Source organism: Podarcis melisellensis (genome assembly GCF_964234715.1).
Source record: "Podarcis melisellensis genome assembly, chromosome: 2".
In the NCBI taxonomy this organism is placed as follows: Eukaryota; Metazoa; Chordata; class Lepidosauria; order Squamata; family Lacertidae; genus Podarcis; species Podarcis melisellensis.
In genome coordinates this window covers 31,306,818-31,323,760 of record NC_138529.1, presented here as the reverse complement: position 1 = coordinate 31,323,760, position 16,943 = coordinate 31,306,818, and the positions used below count along the sequence as shown (strand labels likewise).

The following is a 16,943-nucleotide window of genomic DNA, read 5'->3' as shown; positions in this document are numbered from 1 at the left end:
TCCTGCTTTTCTGTCTGCGAACAAACACCGAAAACAGCTTGCAATACACCATTAAAAACAAATCAACCAAAAACTAGAAGCCTATAAAAGGAGACAGGAACAGCAGCTCAGCCTTCACTATAAATTCCAGGACATAAACCCCCACAGGCCAAATGCCTGTTGAAATAAGCAGATCTTCATGGGTTGAGGGTGGGGGTGAAAAACCATCCAGAAGTGGCTAAGAGAGAGCCATAACGTTAGTGTGGTCACAAAGAAGGTACTCTCTCATGTCCTCTCCAGCTACACTTCCAAGGCACCATACCCATAATGCATGGTAGGAGCTTATGTGGCTTGTGGGCTTTGTGGTCAGGACAGATTCACTTCCTCTGTGTGAGAAACACAAGCAGCTGCCACGTGTGGAGGAAAGGAAAGTGGTTAAGGTCTGAGCCATCAGACTTTCCTTCTTATTATACTGTAAGGAAAAGCAGGAGGGAATCACTCTGTGGTTATGAGTGCTTTGAGTGCACTGACACCTTGGGGGAGCAACAAAAGGTGTTGAGAAGTCCGCGTTTGAACTATGGGCTCCTCTTTTCTGGCAAGACAACATGGCAAGCATTTCTCCTTCCAGGAGAGGAGCTGAGATTGCTGGTGGGTGTTTGTGTCTAGAGTTCTGCAGAAAAGTGTGTGAAAGGATTTGAGGAGAAGATGTGGTATTTGTCTGCCCTTCTGATTTTGTTTTTGGCCTGACTACGTGGAAAGTGCTCAATTTCCACAAAGAGTGCCCTCTCGCCAAGCTCCCTCACAATTCTGCAGGCATGTTGGGAGTGACATAGCCCACTGGCATGCGTCTTAATCTGAACTGGACTTAGCTACTTCAGATGCTATACTGTGATTGACTCTGTGGTTCATTGGAACACATTTGTGGTGGCAGGAGCAGGCAGTTGTCTGGGGCTCCCCAGGAGTGCTTTGATGTACACTATCTCTTTTGCTGGTATAACACTGTGCTATTACTCAGGCAAGAAAACACCTCCATCCTCTTTGCCCTGGTGGTGTGCCACTGGTAGAGGGGTTGCACTTTTGGTACATTTCGTAAATGCTATGCTAGCACAGTTTCATTGCTATACAACGTAAGTTATCCTTCCGCCAGAACAGTTGAATCAAGCAATAGTTACTCTCATCCAAGCAGGCATAAGGCATGGAAAACCCGATTGCCATTTGTTCCAATTCAGCAGTAAAGAATCATAGAATTGTGGAGTTGGAAGGGATCCCAAAGGTCATTTGGTCCCATCCTGGGCAATGTGGGAATCTCAACTAAAGCATCCAAGACAGATGGCCATCCAACCTCTTAAACACCTCCAAGGAAGGAGAGTCCACAACTTCCAGAGGAAGAGTGGGTTTTCTCTGAGGAAAAGCAGCAGGACCCTTGGGTGAGCCCTTGGAGTGGGACAGCACTTGCAGTGTGTGCAAGCCTGGATGGGAAACCATCAATAGTAGCTTTATGTGGTCACTGTATGCATGACCATTTAGCTCTGCAGAAATAGTGTAGGCTGGGTCAATGTATATATGGCCGAGGACAAACACTTATTCTACCAAGGATCACACAGAGTGCTTTACCCTGATCAAGACTAGCCCGGGCCCAAAACAGGTCCTGCTTGTGGTTGTCCCATGATCAACAAAATCTTGTGTATTCACTAACTGTGTAGCAGATGAGATGCAAGCCGATGTAGTCAGGATTCAGACCTCATGATGGGACTGAAACTGCCTTGGTCGCACTGGTAGATGATCTCCAGCAGGCTAGGGACAAAGGTGAGAGCTGTTTCCTAGTTATGCTGGATCTCTCAGCGGCTTTTGATACCATCACTCATAACATCCTTCTGGACTGTCTAGAGGGGCTGGGAGTTGGGGGCACTGTTATACAGTGGTTCTGCTCCTTCTTCCTGGGCCGTGTTCAGAAAGTGGTGGGGGGGATGAGTGTTCAGACCCCTGGGCTCTCACTTGTGGGGTGCCTCGGGGTTCTGTCCTCTCCCCATGCTTTTCAACATCTACATGCAGCCGCGGGGAGAGATCATCAGGGGGTTTGGGCTGGGTGTTCATCAGTATGCGGATGATACCCAGCTCTACCTCTCTTTCAAATCAGAACCAGTGAAGGCGGTGAAGGTCCTGTGTGAGTGTCTGGAGGTGGTTGGAGGATGGATGGCAGCTGACGTGTTAAGGTTGAATCCTGAGAAGTCAGAAGTACTGCTTTGGGGGGACAGAGAGCGGGCAGGTATGGAGTACTCCCTGGTCCCAAATGGGACAACTGTGCCCCTGAAGGACCAGGTGCGCAGCCTGGGAGTCATTTTGGACTCACAGCTGTCCATGGAGGCACAGGTCAAATCTGTGTCCAGGGCAGCTGTTTACCAGCTCCATCTGGTACGCAGGCTGAGACCCTATCTGCCCGCGGACTGCCTCGCCAGAGTGGTGCATGCTCTGGTTATCTCTAGCTTGGACTACTGCAATGCACTCTATGTGGGGCTACTTTTGAAGGTGACCCGGAAACTACAACTAATCCAGAATGTGGCAGCTAGACTGGTGAGTGGGAGCAGCCACTGAGACCACATAACACCGGTCTTGAAAGACCTACATTGGCTCCCAGTAAGTTTCTGAGCACAATTCAAAGTGTTGGTGCTGACCTTTAAAGCCCTAAATGGCCTCGGTCCAGTATATCTGAAGGAGCATCTCCACCCACATCATTCTACCTGGCCACTGAGGTCCAGTGCCGAGGGCCTTCTGGCGGTTCCCTCTCTGCAAGAAGCCAAGTTACAGGGAACCAGGCCAAGGGCCTTCTCGGTAGTGGCACCCGCCCTGTGGAACGCCCTCCCACCAGATGTCAAAGAGAACAACAACTACCAGACTTTTAGAAGACATCTGAAGGCAGCCCTGTTTAGGGAAGCTTTTAATGTTTGATGGATTACTGTATTGTAATATTTTGTTGGAGGCCACCCAGAGTGGCTGGGGAAGCCCAGCCAGATGGGCGAGGTATAAATAAATTATCATCATCATCATCATCAATTGGCCTGTGCAAGTCAGTAGTTTTTATCATAATGCATTTGCTGCACGGACCAGGAATTAGGCTGCAACACTGGATACCTGCCAAAATTTGGATTTACCAGCCAGACCAGTGAAATAATATACTTTTGGCAACTTTATGGTCACGGCCTTTGTCATGCTCTGCCCTAGTCAAAGTAAGATCAAAAGAGTCATGGGTGGGAGCAAGAAGCCAATGAACGGAGCAACGAAAAACAAACTGTTTATGAATACATATTACTGTATTGGGAGTTCATAGGATAGGATTAGGAAAAACGGCACCTCTACCTGCCTGTCACTTGCAAATTCTTATAACTGCTTAGAAGCTTACTGGAGGTCAGCACTAAACACCCAAACAGACTAATCTGCATTATAGACACTTAATGAAAGTCACAAGGTTTTACATAATATATGTTGGCGGCACAAGAAATGTTTGTTAGAGTAATTTGTCATCAGGATTAGACTCTGTGAAAGCGCCCATTGTTTGTTAACCTGTTTGGTGATTTTTGTTTTTGTTTTTTTGTCCAACCCTTAGTATACCCAAGATTCTCCAAATAAATTGCATTGGGGAACATGAAAACCAAGTCTTTGATGACTGGCACCAGCACCACCTAACACTAGCATATGGAGGAAAAAATACTGTCATGATAATATCACTGTAATAAATCTACACAGCGCTTTTTTGTGGTGGGGGGAGGGGGAAGTATGCACTAGTACAGAGTACTATACTGTTACCTCTTTTTTTCTGCCTAAGGCAGTAATTTTGTGCTTGCAGCCACAGTACTTTCATCAAGACATGAGTATCGGCACCTCATTTCTTACTAAGAAAGGAAGAAAAAGCACTTGATGTACATCAGATAATTTAAAGGATTTGAGTTATACAGAACGCACATGCAAGCCTTGAAATGAGATGAAAATTGTTTTTAAAATTGTGGAGCTTCTCATGACAACATGTTCCTTTGTAATAAAATATATCCAAGGATAATGGTAATGGGTGTGATTCACACAGCCTACACAGTACAAATAAAGCATATTTTGCCACCCCCACCACAATGGCTCTAAGGAGATGGCAGAGATAGCAAAATCTATAGTCAGGCTTCCACAGGCATAGATGTGCCTGTAATCTGCAGGCACCAAGGCCTAGACGTCTCTAAGGAGACCTAGTGAAGTCTGGCTCAATGGGGAACCGTTCTAGATCTAGAAGGAAGATGCTATAGAATTCTTATTGAATTCTGCAATGGGTTAAGCCAAACAGATCCCAAAATCCACCACAGAATTCTGGAGACTTCCAGGAATTTGGTGGCCAGCCCAAGCAAGTTAGTAGGGTTTCAGTTGTTGTTTTTCTGGTATTCATAAAAGTGTTGAGGCTGACCCTTGAAAATCTTAATATCATTCAGGCTTTTTTTTTTTTACTCTTGTTTGTTCTATCAGCTATCTCAGGCCTTGCAAATTTATTTTTCATACACTGATATGCTGGAATTTTGTATATCATGTATATTAACATAGCACGTGCCAAGTTATAGCTAAAGGGGAAATTCACACACTGGTATGAAATCTGAGTAGGTCCCCTTTCAAATAGTTTAAAATAATTAGACTGAAAAATTAAGGATTTGGTTTCTGGTCTTAGAATACACATTGGTGAGCATACCTCTGCAACTACAAAAGTAAAGTCATTTAATTAAAGGAACACAGAATATTAGAGAAGTCTAGTTCCTCACAGGAGATCAGGGCCACCACACGTTGTTTTAGGGTTTCCATGTTTTACACAAGTCTGAATGTTTCGCCTGCCCCTTCTCAAGAACCAGACTGCTCCTGGTCTTTGCTATAGGCAACTAAAATTTGATAGCAGTCATATTTTTTTGCTCTTGACTAGGAAGCGAGCCTACCATGGCACTAGCCAATAGCTCCCATGCTGATCCAAGCTGCCTCATTTCTCCCCAGCTAGACAGGATTAGCTTTGACACAAGTAATGCATGGCCTTCTTCCCCTCTCATTCTGTAAATATGTAACAGCATCCATTACACTACTGAAACCAATTATTCACTGCTCAGCAGAACCACACATCCCGTAGTTAGAATTTGTAGTCTACTTGCCTCTTACAGTTCTGAAAGAATGAGCCTAGTATTAATGAACCACCGTCCAGCTGGCAAGGACTTCCTTGCCAGGTTATTTTAGCAGACAATGAGAAAACAAATGGTGATTACTTGTAAGGTCTGTTCTCTAAAGATAAAGCTATGCAAGCAGAGACAATCTGCCGGAGCATAAATTATACTGCTAGGAACCGTCTGGCCCTACTAGAATATTACTGCTTCCCATCAAACAATGTGAGTGTGTTCAGGAAGTTCATAACATTATAATAAGTTCTCTGGCATTATAGATTTCCCCACACCACCACCCCTGCCCTGAAAATAGAAAAAAGTTGACAGAGGACCCTGACTTCTCCTTATAGTATCTACATTTGAGTGAAAATGCTTAGGTAGGTGAGCAATGGCAGATTTATGGTCTGTGGGGCCCTGTGTGCAGCTCTTTTGGGGGGGACTCTAGTCATTCACCTAAATAAACAAGACTGTCAAAATTAGTTTCCCACTCCCATCATCCTCCAAAAACCCAAAGGCGTAGCAACTGTCCTATCTCTTCTCTTCCCTCCATCTTTGTCCCGCAATGATCGCCCAAGCAAAACCTTCCCTCTAGAAATGAGGGGAGCAGTTAACATCCTAACCAATTGGAGTTGGAAGCGGGTGGCCCTTTCAAACTCAAGCAAGTTCTCTGTGCTGCAGATCTGGAAGTATCATGGGATCATAGAGTGGAAAGGGACCCTAAGGTTCATCTAGTCCAATTCCCTGAAATGCAGGAATAAGCATTAAACTCACCCCTCTGTTTGTGTTGGGTTGGCAACCAATGGCTTAAAAGTTTGCCTAGATGTTATGCTTCCTAATTACTTTCAAGAATGACTAGAGACATCCTTTTAAAAAATGGAAGGCTTAAAGTCTGGCACCTCTGTTCAGTGGCACTAATAAAAGTGTTCCTAGATGGTGGGTTGGTGACACTCTCCCTGCATGGTCCAGTACCCACTTCAAATGGGGAGTAGGAGAAATGAAGAGGGGATACTTTTTGATTCAGAAGTTTTGACAGACATCTGTATAATCTGCTTATATACAGATATGCAAACTTTTGAGTTACACAAACTATTGTGTATGATATAGTCAATATTATGGCAGAAGAGGCAGCCAAGTGGATGTTTTACCATTCTCTTAAAGGTAAAGGGACCCCGGACCATTAGGTCCAGGCGTGGCCGACTCTGGGGTTGTGGCGCTCATCTCACTTTACTGGCTGAGGGAGCCGGCATACAGCTTCCAGGTCATGTGGCCAGCATGACTAAGCCGCTTCTGGTGAACCAGAGCAGCGCACAGAAATGCCATTTACCTTCCCGCCGGAGCGGTACTTATTTATCTCCTTGCAGTTTGACATGCTTTCAAACTGCTAGGTTGGCAGGAGCAGGGACCGAGCAACGGGAGCTCACCTTGTCACAGGGATTCGAACCGCCGACCTTCTGATTGGCAAGTCATAGGCTCTGTGGTTTAACCCACAGTGCCACCTGCGTCCTTACCGTTCTCTTGCTAGGCTGCTATTGGTGTGTTTTTATTAAATTATTCAATTAAGTATATTAAGGCTAACACTTATTTTCAATAAAATTAAAACAGGGTGTTAATTTGTTTTCCATTAGTATAACAGGTTATCAAGGTCATTCATCTGCTGCTAGTTTGTGCTTTGCACTAAAAAAGTAACCAACCAATGCCAGCACGCATCGTTTTCTGATGTGGAGAGCCAAAGAGCTGCTTTCAAAGGCTCCTTGGGAGGACCTTTGTCAATCTTAAATATGATCTCTTGATATATTTAACATTAGCAAAACAGTCAACAGCAGCAGTGCAGAGAAGGTAGATCATGTTGTTTTAATAATAATTTTATTGAGAGTTTTCAACAAAAGATACAATAAAAACCAAACTAATCTAAAAGGAAAAAAGGAAAAAAATAATAGAAAAGGAAGGAAGGAATATCTATCTATCTATCTATCTATCTATCTATCTATCTATCTATCTATCTCTAAAATACCAATCCCTCTATCACAATTATACCTTGATCCTTATTCAAACACCGCGGAGAGTGAACCCTCCTAGCTCTCATCTGGGAGCTTCCCCCTTTCCCCTCAGCCTCACATCCTGAGGAAACCTCTCTGGCCTGCCTCTCACACAGGTTCCTTTATCCTCTGTCCATCACCCTCCTGTGAACATCCTCATCCATCCCAAACATAAATCTTCAGAGACCAAAACCTACATGCAAATAGAACTAACAGCGAGCTATAATGGAGGTAGCCTGTTTTAGACTGCAGCATGTTGCAAATACTATATTGCAGAGATATATGAACTTCATAGAATCATAACTTCCCAACACTCTGTGAAGTTATCATACTGGTATCGTTTGCTAGGAAATAATAGTTCAAGCACAAGTCCCTCAACCTGCTTCCCAGGGGCATGCCCCCCCCCCCGGTGATCATTAATAAAGTTATGTCACACAACAAGAGGAAGAGAGGGGCTAGCAAAGTTGCGGCAAGGAAAGTAGAGTGACAAATCGTGCCACAAGTATGTACTTGAAAATATGAAGAGCCCTGCTGAATCACACCAAAGGCCCATCAAGCCCCCACAATCTGTCCTCTCAGTGGCCCAAAAGCAGGATATGAGTGCCACAGCAGTGTTCCTGAGCAGCACAACAATTTAATGCAATTTAGATCAATTAGTATAAGTTAGAACAACCTGGGTGCCACCCTAAAATGTGCCTCTCAACTCTACATGGTGCTTCAGCCTCTAAAAATACAGATACCCTGGGGGGGCAGGGAACCTACTTAGGTTGCTTCTATCGTCAAGCCACACCTGAACGCCTGGTTCCATCTCTGTTTCTCATGTAAACAGAGCAAGCAAAGCAAAAGCATTTAGAAGCTGCACTACAAATTGGTTAGTCCCGGAACTGAAACTCAATTCTACCATGCACTCAACTATACAGCCTTGGGCAAGTCCCTGTCTCTCAACCTCAGTCCCCTCTCTGTAATATAGGGACAAAATATTGCACTCCCTGGAAGAATTATAACAATACACTACTTATAATGTAATGTATTGTTATAATTCTTCCTATAATGTGGGACACGGGACTTGCCAATCAGAAGGTCGGCGGTTTGAATCCCCGTGACGGGGTGAGCGCCCGTTGCTCGGTCCCTGCTCCTGCCAACCTAGCAGTTTGAAAGCATGTCAAACTGCAAGGAGATAAATAGGTACCACTCCGGCGGGAAGGTAAATGCTGCTCTGGTTCGCCAGAAGCAGCTTAGTCATGCTGGCCACATGACCCGGAAGCTGTACGCTGGCTCCCTCGGCCAATAAAGCGAGATGAGCGCCGCAACCCCCGTGTCGTTCATGACTGGACCTACGGTAATGGTCAGGGGTCCCTTTACCTTTTACCTATAACGTACTCTGAATACTCCAAATTAATATAGGATTGTTATAGCATTTATTTTTAAGGGCTTCATCCCACAGAGTAGCTGGAGCTGCCTAAGCATTGCACAAAGGAAAACCTGTACTAAACTACCAAGCTATTTAAGGAAAACATAACTATTATCCAAGGAGCCAGAGACTTTGCCATTCAACAGCAGCAGCAGCAGCAGCAGCCTGCCTGATATATCATTTGTTTGGGATTCATTCACACATTGCTTTGCACTGAGAGAAGAAGGGGTGGGTGTGACCTTGCCTGCCTCTGTCCTAATGCCAGGGACATCCATGATGTAATGAATATATATCACTCTGGTGCAAAGCAACAGGAACAGGTGCAGATTCCTTTTCCTCCTAAGCTAGGGAACTTTTAGATCAAATTACCTCCAGCAGAAGGACTGGGGGCATTATTAGCAAATGTTTTATCTCTGAACCAATCATATGGTAAGATGATGGGGAGAAAAGAAAGCAACTGTATAAGTAAGACAATCCCTCAAAGTCGCCAGTGAAGAGGTTTAGAAGGATGACATATTGTGACGTAAAGGGGCAAATAAAACCAGTTAATATCACATATGGCAATGTGTTAGGTTATACGTGCAATGTAAGCTAAACTATTCTGGCTGCCCAATCACACACATGATAGGCAAACATAGCTATGAGTTCTGTGTTGAGTATAAATTCTGCAAGGTAGGAACATTACAAAAAAATAATAACATGTGCAACGCTTTTTTATTACACTTTCTATTTTGTCGGAATTCAAACTATTTTAGAAAGGACTTGGCTTGTAAGTAGAGAAGAATTTGTGGATTTGGTCAAGAGAAAAGAGATTGGGGTACTGTGAGACTAGTGAATGACACAGCAACATAGCTTACTTTCAATTTCTAAGTCTCCAGCATATACCACCCACAACCATGTGGACCAGAAGCTTCTCATTTAAAAAAGGCAGCTCATAGTGCAATCCTATATTTGTCTACTTAGAAGTAAGCCCCACTGAGTTCAAGGGGACTTACTCTGACATAAGTGAGTAGAGGATTGTAGCCTAAGTTTAGCTAAATGAATTCATCTCTCAAATCCTCAGCACATTCTTCTTGGAGACACATGGAGTATGAACAGCTGTTTCTCAGTTCTCCCTTAACTCCATCTCTCTGTTTGTACAGGATCTCGTTCTATAGCCATTTCTCAATCTCAGCAGGTTAACTGGGCCCTGCTGTAGTATGTGCAACGATGATATACTTGTCTCTAATTCCACAGTATAATTCACCAGTCACATTCTACCACAACTCCTCTCGGAGACCGTTTTACGCTATAAAGCATCTTTGTTTAGTCAACTGAAACACCAATACATGCGACTTTGTTGTTAGCAGAGCTGTAAGAATTTTAAGTACTGCCTGGGAATGTGTCATACTGAGCTGCTTTTTTTTTTAAAAAAAAATTAAGCTTTCACAGGATGTAGTAGATATCTGTGCCAAAAGCTAATGAATAAAATATTTGGATTACAACAATGTTTTTCTACATGCGTTTTCTGGGCTTGTAATCTTTCTGAAAGAAGAAAGCAACCTAAAATATTGTCTGATGTCTACTTGTAAAAGTGAGAGGGTTACTCTTTTCAAAAACAACAACAACAACAACAACAACAACTATATGCATTCAATTTACAGTTTGTGGAAGGTGAGCAGAAAAAAGCAGAAAATGTTAAAATGCATTAGAAAGAATGAGTGATGCAAAGTGTTCCACTGATTAGCAGTTTATTCCAAATCTCTTCATATAGGGACTAATTGTTTTAACGGCTTGAAGTCTTTTTGAAGAAAGGCAATTAAAAATGTTTTAAATAAATAATAATAATAATAATAGGACTTAATGAAATGGCCCATCGGTATGTTGCATTGGTTTAAGTGCAGGGAGGACATGCATACTGCAGGATCCCGCGGGGTATGCACATTGCATCTCTGAGCCCAAAGACAAGCAACACAAAGACCCTACTGGAGGAGACTGAGCAACCCACTGCCAGGGTCACAGGAGCGGGGGGGGGGGGGCGGTGTTGTTTTGTCCCCACTGCAACATTATCCACAAATTAGTTAATGGCAGCCATCCGATGGCCATATGATGGCTTCAATGGTGCAAACTGCATTACACACAGTACTGACACTGTTCAGATCATTTACAGCGAGACTGAATCTATGGGATGAGTCGTGAACAAAGGCTGCCTGAGGATACTGGTGCACACTTTGATAATATATGTGCCCTAGCTGGAAATTAACATTCCGTAATGACATACAGTTCCCTTCAAAGCAGCATACTATGCTAACCAAGAAGAATATTTAGAAAGCTGTGAATAGAAAAATGCTCTGTAACCCATAGCACCATGCCCGAAGCCATAAGTCTCTAGTCTATAGGGTACCAGCATTTGTGTAAGCAGCTCAAATTTTACGTTGTTTCGTTTGGTTTTCAACATGTAGCTCCCTACATTCACTTCTTCTTATCGTTCAAGTTGTATAGTGCTGGTAGCTACCTCAGTATTTGAAGCTCAGTTGTTCTCATGCCCCTGTACCTGAATATTTTCTCTCTCTTGAGGTAAACACAACCGGCGTTATTTGCAAAAGGTCTCATGAAATTATTATCTTCAGTAGGTGTCAACAGAAGTGTTCTCAGAGATTTCTCTAAACCTCTGGTTGGCTAGCTGTGTGTATGTGTATTAAAATTAATAAATATAATATTTGAGGGGACCCCCATGGGCACACATGAAGCTGTATTCTATGCATGTATGCTCTGCGCCTCCCTGTGATGCTGACTGGCTGAGGTTTGGCGGGAACCTCCAATGACTACCACAGGGAGGCGGCCCAGCCCAAACAGTTGATGGTTGCCACATGACCGAGGTCCTGCATGCGGTCCCGCAAAGGGTGCCCACAACAGAAGGTGTGAGCCGCTCATTGTCAATAAACTACGGGATCAATGTGTTTTGTGGCTAAGTTGTGTGAATGCAACAGGGGGAGCACAATGGAGTTGGAGTAAGCACACTCGAAGTCAGACTCTGTGTATTTCCACCCTTCTTGGTGTGTAGCACAGCCCAACTCTTAAAATGAACAGTTCTAGTACCTGTACAGGGCCTGTAGCGAGTGCAATAGTGGAGCCTGGAGACAGAGCCAAATGAGACATAGTCTAACAGGAAACTATACTACAGTGGTACCTCAGGTTACATACACTTCAGGTTACAGACTCCATTAACCCAGAAATATTACTTCAGGTTAAGAACTTTGCTTCAGGATGAGAACAGAAACCGTGCAGCAGCAGCGCAGTGGCAGCAGGAGGCCCCATTAGCTAAAGTGGTGCTTCATGTTAAGAACAGTTTCAGGTTAAGAACAGACCTCCAGAACGAATTAAGTACTTAACCAGAGGTACCACTGTATTAGTTAAGGAGTGACTTCACACAGCCAGGGGTGGCATGTCCCACTTCACCGCTTCAGGTGAAACAGGAAGTGCCTCCTTGCCCTGCCCTGCCACTCCCACTGGCGCCGCCACACCTGCTGCTCTTGGTACCCCTTCTCCACCCTCCCAGATGCCTTCCCCACTGGTGGAGAAGCAGTGCCTGTGTCAGCACCAATTTTGGGCAGGATCTCATACTATTTTGACCAATACTTCTGTGCTGGTGGCAGGGCACACACACGGCTGCCACCTTGGGGGTTTCTGCCACCTGAGGCGGCAGCCTCAGTCTGCCTTATGGCAGAGCTGGCTCTGCACACAGCAATTTATTGTGGACCTGGTGTTGCTCCTGCATGCAAGTTTTGCAAAGCATCCACAAAATGCCCTCATCAAAATGCCATCACATATTTTCTCCCATTTAATCAGGTTTGCTATTTCTGTTGGTTACTTACCAGATTTTCCACAGAAATAGTGGATCTGGATTAAATGGGGAAAGTGATATAGAATAGCTTTTAACAAATAAACATGAGTCGAGCTATTCCTTTTAGATTTCCTAGGAGTTTTCAACCAAGTCTCAAGTTTTCTTAGTGAGTCATAGAAAATGACTCAACAACCATGATTCATAACAGATCAACATTTGGTGAGTGATACAAGTGTCTGTCACAAACCTTTCCCCTCCCCCCCTTCCTAGTCAGTTTTAAACTGTTGGAATTAAGCTGTAGCAGTTATAAATTTCTTTGAACGTACAGGAAACACATTCAAAGAACACAATCTATGTGCAAGTGTGCTCAGTGGTTTCACTGGTACAAATCTTTTAATATAATTATGCTATTTGAATCTTGAAGTGGGGCCTTGCAAATCATTTTGCCCTGGTAACCATTAGGTCAGTTTTATACCACTGCTCTCTGCCTACCTCTATGACATGTTTGCTTCTGTACACCACAGGCAAGGTGATTAAGACTGAAATGTACAACCTTCCAGTTGGGGATACCACTTCACAGGCTTCAGAGATCCTCAACCCACTCAACAACACTCAACCTACAGAGGCCTCTGCCTATTTCTGATAAGAAGGATTGTGCTATTATGAACTACCATGAATTGATATACATACAAGTGCTGAGAGCATCCACAGAAAGTCCAGGAAAAATGCTGGAAAAATTCTTCTGGAGCACGGAGTACTTAGGTATCAGAAACTGATGGCTGAAGGTGGATCAAAAGTGACAGGAAGTCATCATCAAGGTGCCAGGCCAAGACATTTTGCTGCCTTAAATGGTATGCCATATGGCACACACATGGTTGTTGTTGTTTAGTCGTTTCTGCCTCTTCGTGACCCCATGGACCAGAGCACGCAAGGCACACATGGTAGGCACACATGGTAGGACCAACATTTTTAAAATTACTGCCGCACCATTCAGACAGTTCCTGCTTTAATCTATTCCTCCTAGATTCTTCCCTCTTGAGACATGTTAGGGCCAGTTCTGGAAAGTTAGTCAAAATCTGTCAGCTTCTGTCTAGTGTGATTTCCTGATAAAGCGCGTTAAGGGGTGGGGGAGAGCACCTGGTAGATTGCCCATTGGATACTGGACCCAATTCTTCTCTTTGTGATGCCTGCCACACAGTGTCACAAATCACTCCATTTAAGTTAAGGCAGACTAACCAATCCCAACCCGTTTTCATGTGATCAGGTCACCAAATGTGACAAGAGGAAGTACGTGCAGACTGGGATCTTGCAAAGTATTTCGTGGAAATAAGAACCAGGATAATAAGCGGTATAGGACGCAAGCGCTGGTGTGGGTGCAGCCCAAGTCATATGGTGGTGCAATAAGTTCAAGAAAATGATGCCTATGGAGACAGCTATATCACCCTACATTGAGCCCTGCCTTTATTCTTCACTTAATTTTTCAAAGAATTGTACTGTTCCCTTCATCCAGTGGATTCCAACAGATACCTTGTCTACAACAGCCTGCAACCTACACGAAAATATGTTTGATGGAGTCCCACCAACAACCACCAATAGAAGGTTTTTTTTAAAAAAATGCCCTGCAGTGCTAAGGGAAAGGAACCATACACACAGACGGCTGGCAATCATACTGGGCCTGAAGTCCATATGTTGCAATGTAATGATCTTACCAGTTAATCTAATCCTGGATGCATTGGCTAGTTTCTAAAGAGAGAGGAGCCAGGTTTCAAGTCTTTGACCTGGCAGTAGAAGGCAGGGAATCTAAAATATGTACTCAGGTATTCCAACTGATACACACAGGACAAGTTTGTGATGTTTCATTTGTCCATATCTTGCACATTTCATCCATTCTTCCTGATACAAGAAGTGATATACAAAACGGGGTACTACTCAACTGGTGCACAGATTATGCAACTGCACACGTACAGAATTGTGGTAAATTGCCATGATGAAGACCAACATCCCACATGTCTCTAAAATTTGCACACAACTGTGCAAATGAAACAAAAGTTTGGCTAGGAAAATGTCAGCAAACTTCTATTTACTCCAAGCATTGTCTACACTTCCACCTATGTATTCAATAAACTTCTTGGCGGCCTTTTTTTTTTTTTTTTTTGCTAATGTGCATTCAACGGAGGACCATAGGAAGATGCAGGAAAATGTATGCAACAGAGGAAGGGAGGTGTAATCATATGATGATACATGCAATAGAAGATCACAGATGCAGACAACAAAATTATGCTTTCAGCAGCATAAACCCAAACTGCACAAATTATAAAGGGGACATCCTTCAGCACTGAATAAATATTATAAATATTATTTCATAACTCTGTTTCCCTGAAAGCTGACCAAAGTCAAAGTATCTTCTAGAAGCATTGTAAGTCTTCCTGATCTGACCTGGACAAGGTCAGGCCACCGGTTAAGGGATGCGGCTGAAAGATACATACAGATTGAGGAAGGAGGAGAAGGACAATAGCACTTCCCCTTGGAGAGCGCGTACATGCTTAAATGCTGTTCTTCTGGCATTCCAGACATCTACTGATGCAAGTTGGCTCACATATATGCACCTTGAAAATGACAGCACCTGTTTTTCAGCCACCCCAGCATACAGAGAAGCAGCTCACCCAAAGCATAATGCCACACTTCTAGACTAGGAAACAGGACATCTAGAACACACATTATTCCTCATTATTCCTTTTGAGTCTGCTGGAAGGGCACTACTAGCAATGCTGCCACCACCATTCCCATCACAGCTGAACCAGAGACAAATGCGTAATGAGAGTTCACTTCTGAGATTTATAAACAACACATTTTAGTTTGGCTGCACCTCCTGCAGCCTACATACCAACATGGTAGTGCACTACGAAGCTCTGAAATCTGAAAAACCATGTTGTCCAGAACTATGCAGAACAGTGGCACTAGTCTGTGATATGGGCGACATAGTGCAGCTGGCCATACATCGTCTCTACCACTGTACACAAAAACACAGTACACTGTGGCATATAGGTAACTTCTCTCTTTGCAACTGTACCATTATGAAACTGTGGTTTATCAGTTTTAGCCTTGTCTTTGGTCTAGGTTCAAGGACAAAGCAACAGCACCTGCTGGATGTGCCCCAGGGACGTAGAATCATATTAGGCAGTCCCATGGTGTGGGGAATACAACTCCTGCATCCTGAGACGTGCTTTTTCACTAGAACCTAAATGCAGCAGAACCCATCCTCTTACTCTCCACCATCTTGCATCAGTTATGAGCTAAAGGCCTCAAAAACTCTAGTTCCCACTAGAAGAGCCTGACTCTGGAAGGTAATATCCTTAAATCCAAAATCAACAAGCCAGAGCCTGACTTGAAGAGGATCGGAACATTCAGGGGAGATACGTTATATGTGTTCCACACCATGCCATCGTGACAAAACCCACACATGAGAAAGCCTCCGATTTCAGCAAGAGAGATGTGAAGAAGTAGCTCTCCTGTGCACCCATGGACGTTGGTTTCCCAAACAACACAATACACAATTCATACAGCCTACCTCCAGGTTAAACAAGCATTTTGTTCAGAATATAGGGACCATTGGTTCTTGCAACCACCGATAAAAACTTTGCCACTGTTAATGTTCTAGCATTTGTCCGGTCTTCCAATAGGAACCTGATATAGTGAGCCTCTGATTTTCCCAGGAAAGGTACCAGTAAGCGTAGTATCAGTTCAGCCCTGGCTTGCTCATATTTTGCATATTTTGGGTTTCCCAAACAGGTGGGTGAGGGTAGGGGAGACAGCATACAGGACCAACTTTTCTTGAAATGGGGCTGGGGTTTCAGAAACTGCACGGTGAGGCTCTGACAAGGGTCTGCTGCTCAATATCAAAAGTCCCACTGGGCATGCACAGGCCCTCCCTGCCTCACCTAAAGCAGCTTCTTGGATTCCATCCAGCACATGCTTTTCATAGCAGGCGCCAAGAGAGAACAAAAACCTCGGTGGTGGTGGGGAGTCGCAGCCACCTTCCCTGCCCCAAACTCCTTGCGCTTGTGTCCTCTCTCGTTGGCCCCTGCGAATGAGATTACCCTTCTTCTTGGTGGGCAATACAAACCCTTCCTTATCAGGATCAGGGCGGAGGGAACTTAACTGTTGATTGTGTTTTTCTCCATGTCTCCCCCTCCTCTATGCAAAAAAAAAAAATGCAGTACATTCCTTTATGCAGGTTTCCATAGAGTTAAACTGTTCCTATTTTTTTCCCCTTAAAGAGGTCAGCAAAAAGTCGTACAATAGGGGTCTCATGTTCGTGAACTGTGAAGGAATTTTTAAAAATTTCCCATGGTGGGGTTGGAGTGCAGCGGGAAAAAAAAGAAAGAAACTTGGGGGGAAAAGATAAATAAAGCAGACTAGGGACTTGGGGCGGGGGGTAATTTGTAAAGACGTATTGCCTTCCAGATCCGACGCTGAAACATGCTATTCCCTCCCTCCACATTTCTTTCTTCTTTTTAATCAGAAGTTAT

General features: G+C 44.0%; 1 protein-coding gene across 1 annotated transcript in view; it reads right to left on the bottom strand.

The window, feature by feature from the left end:
- LOC309363478 (ankyrin repeat domain-containing protein 40-like) overlaps positions 1–16,943 on the bottom strand; it is an 80,257-nt gene that overhangs the window by 15,601 nt on the left and 47,713 nt on the right. The gene's annotated exons all lie outside the window — the stretch shown is intronic.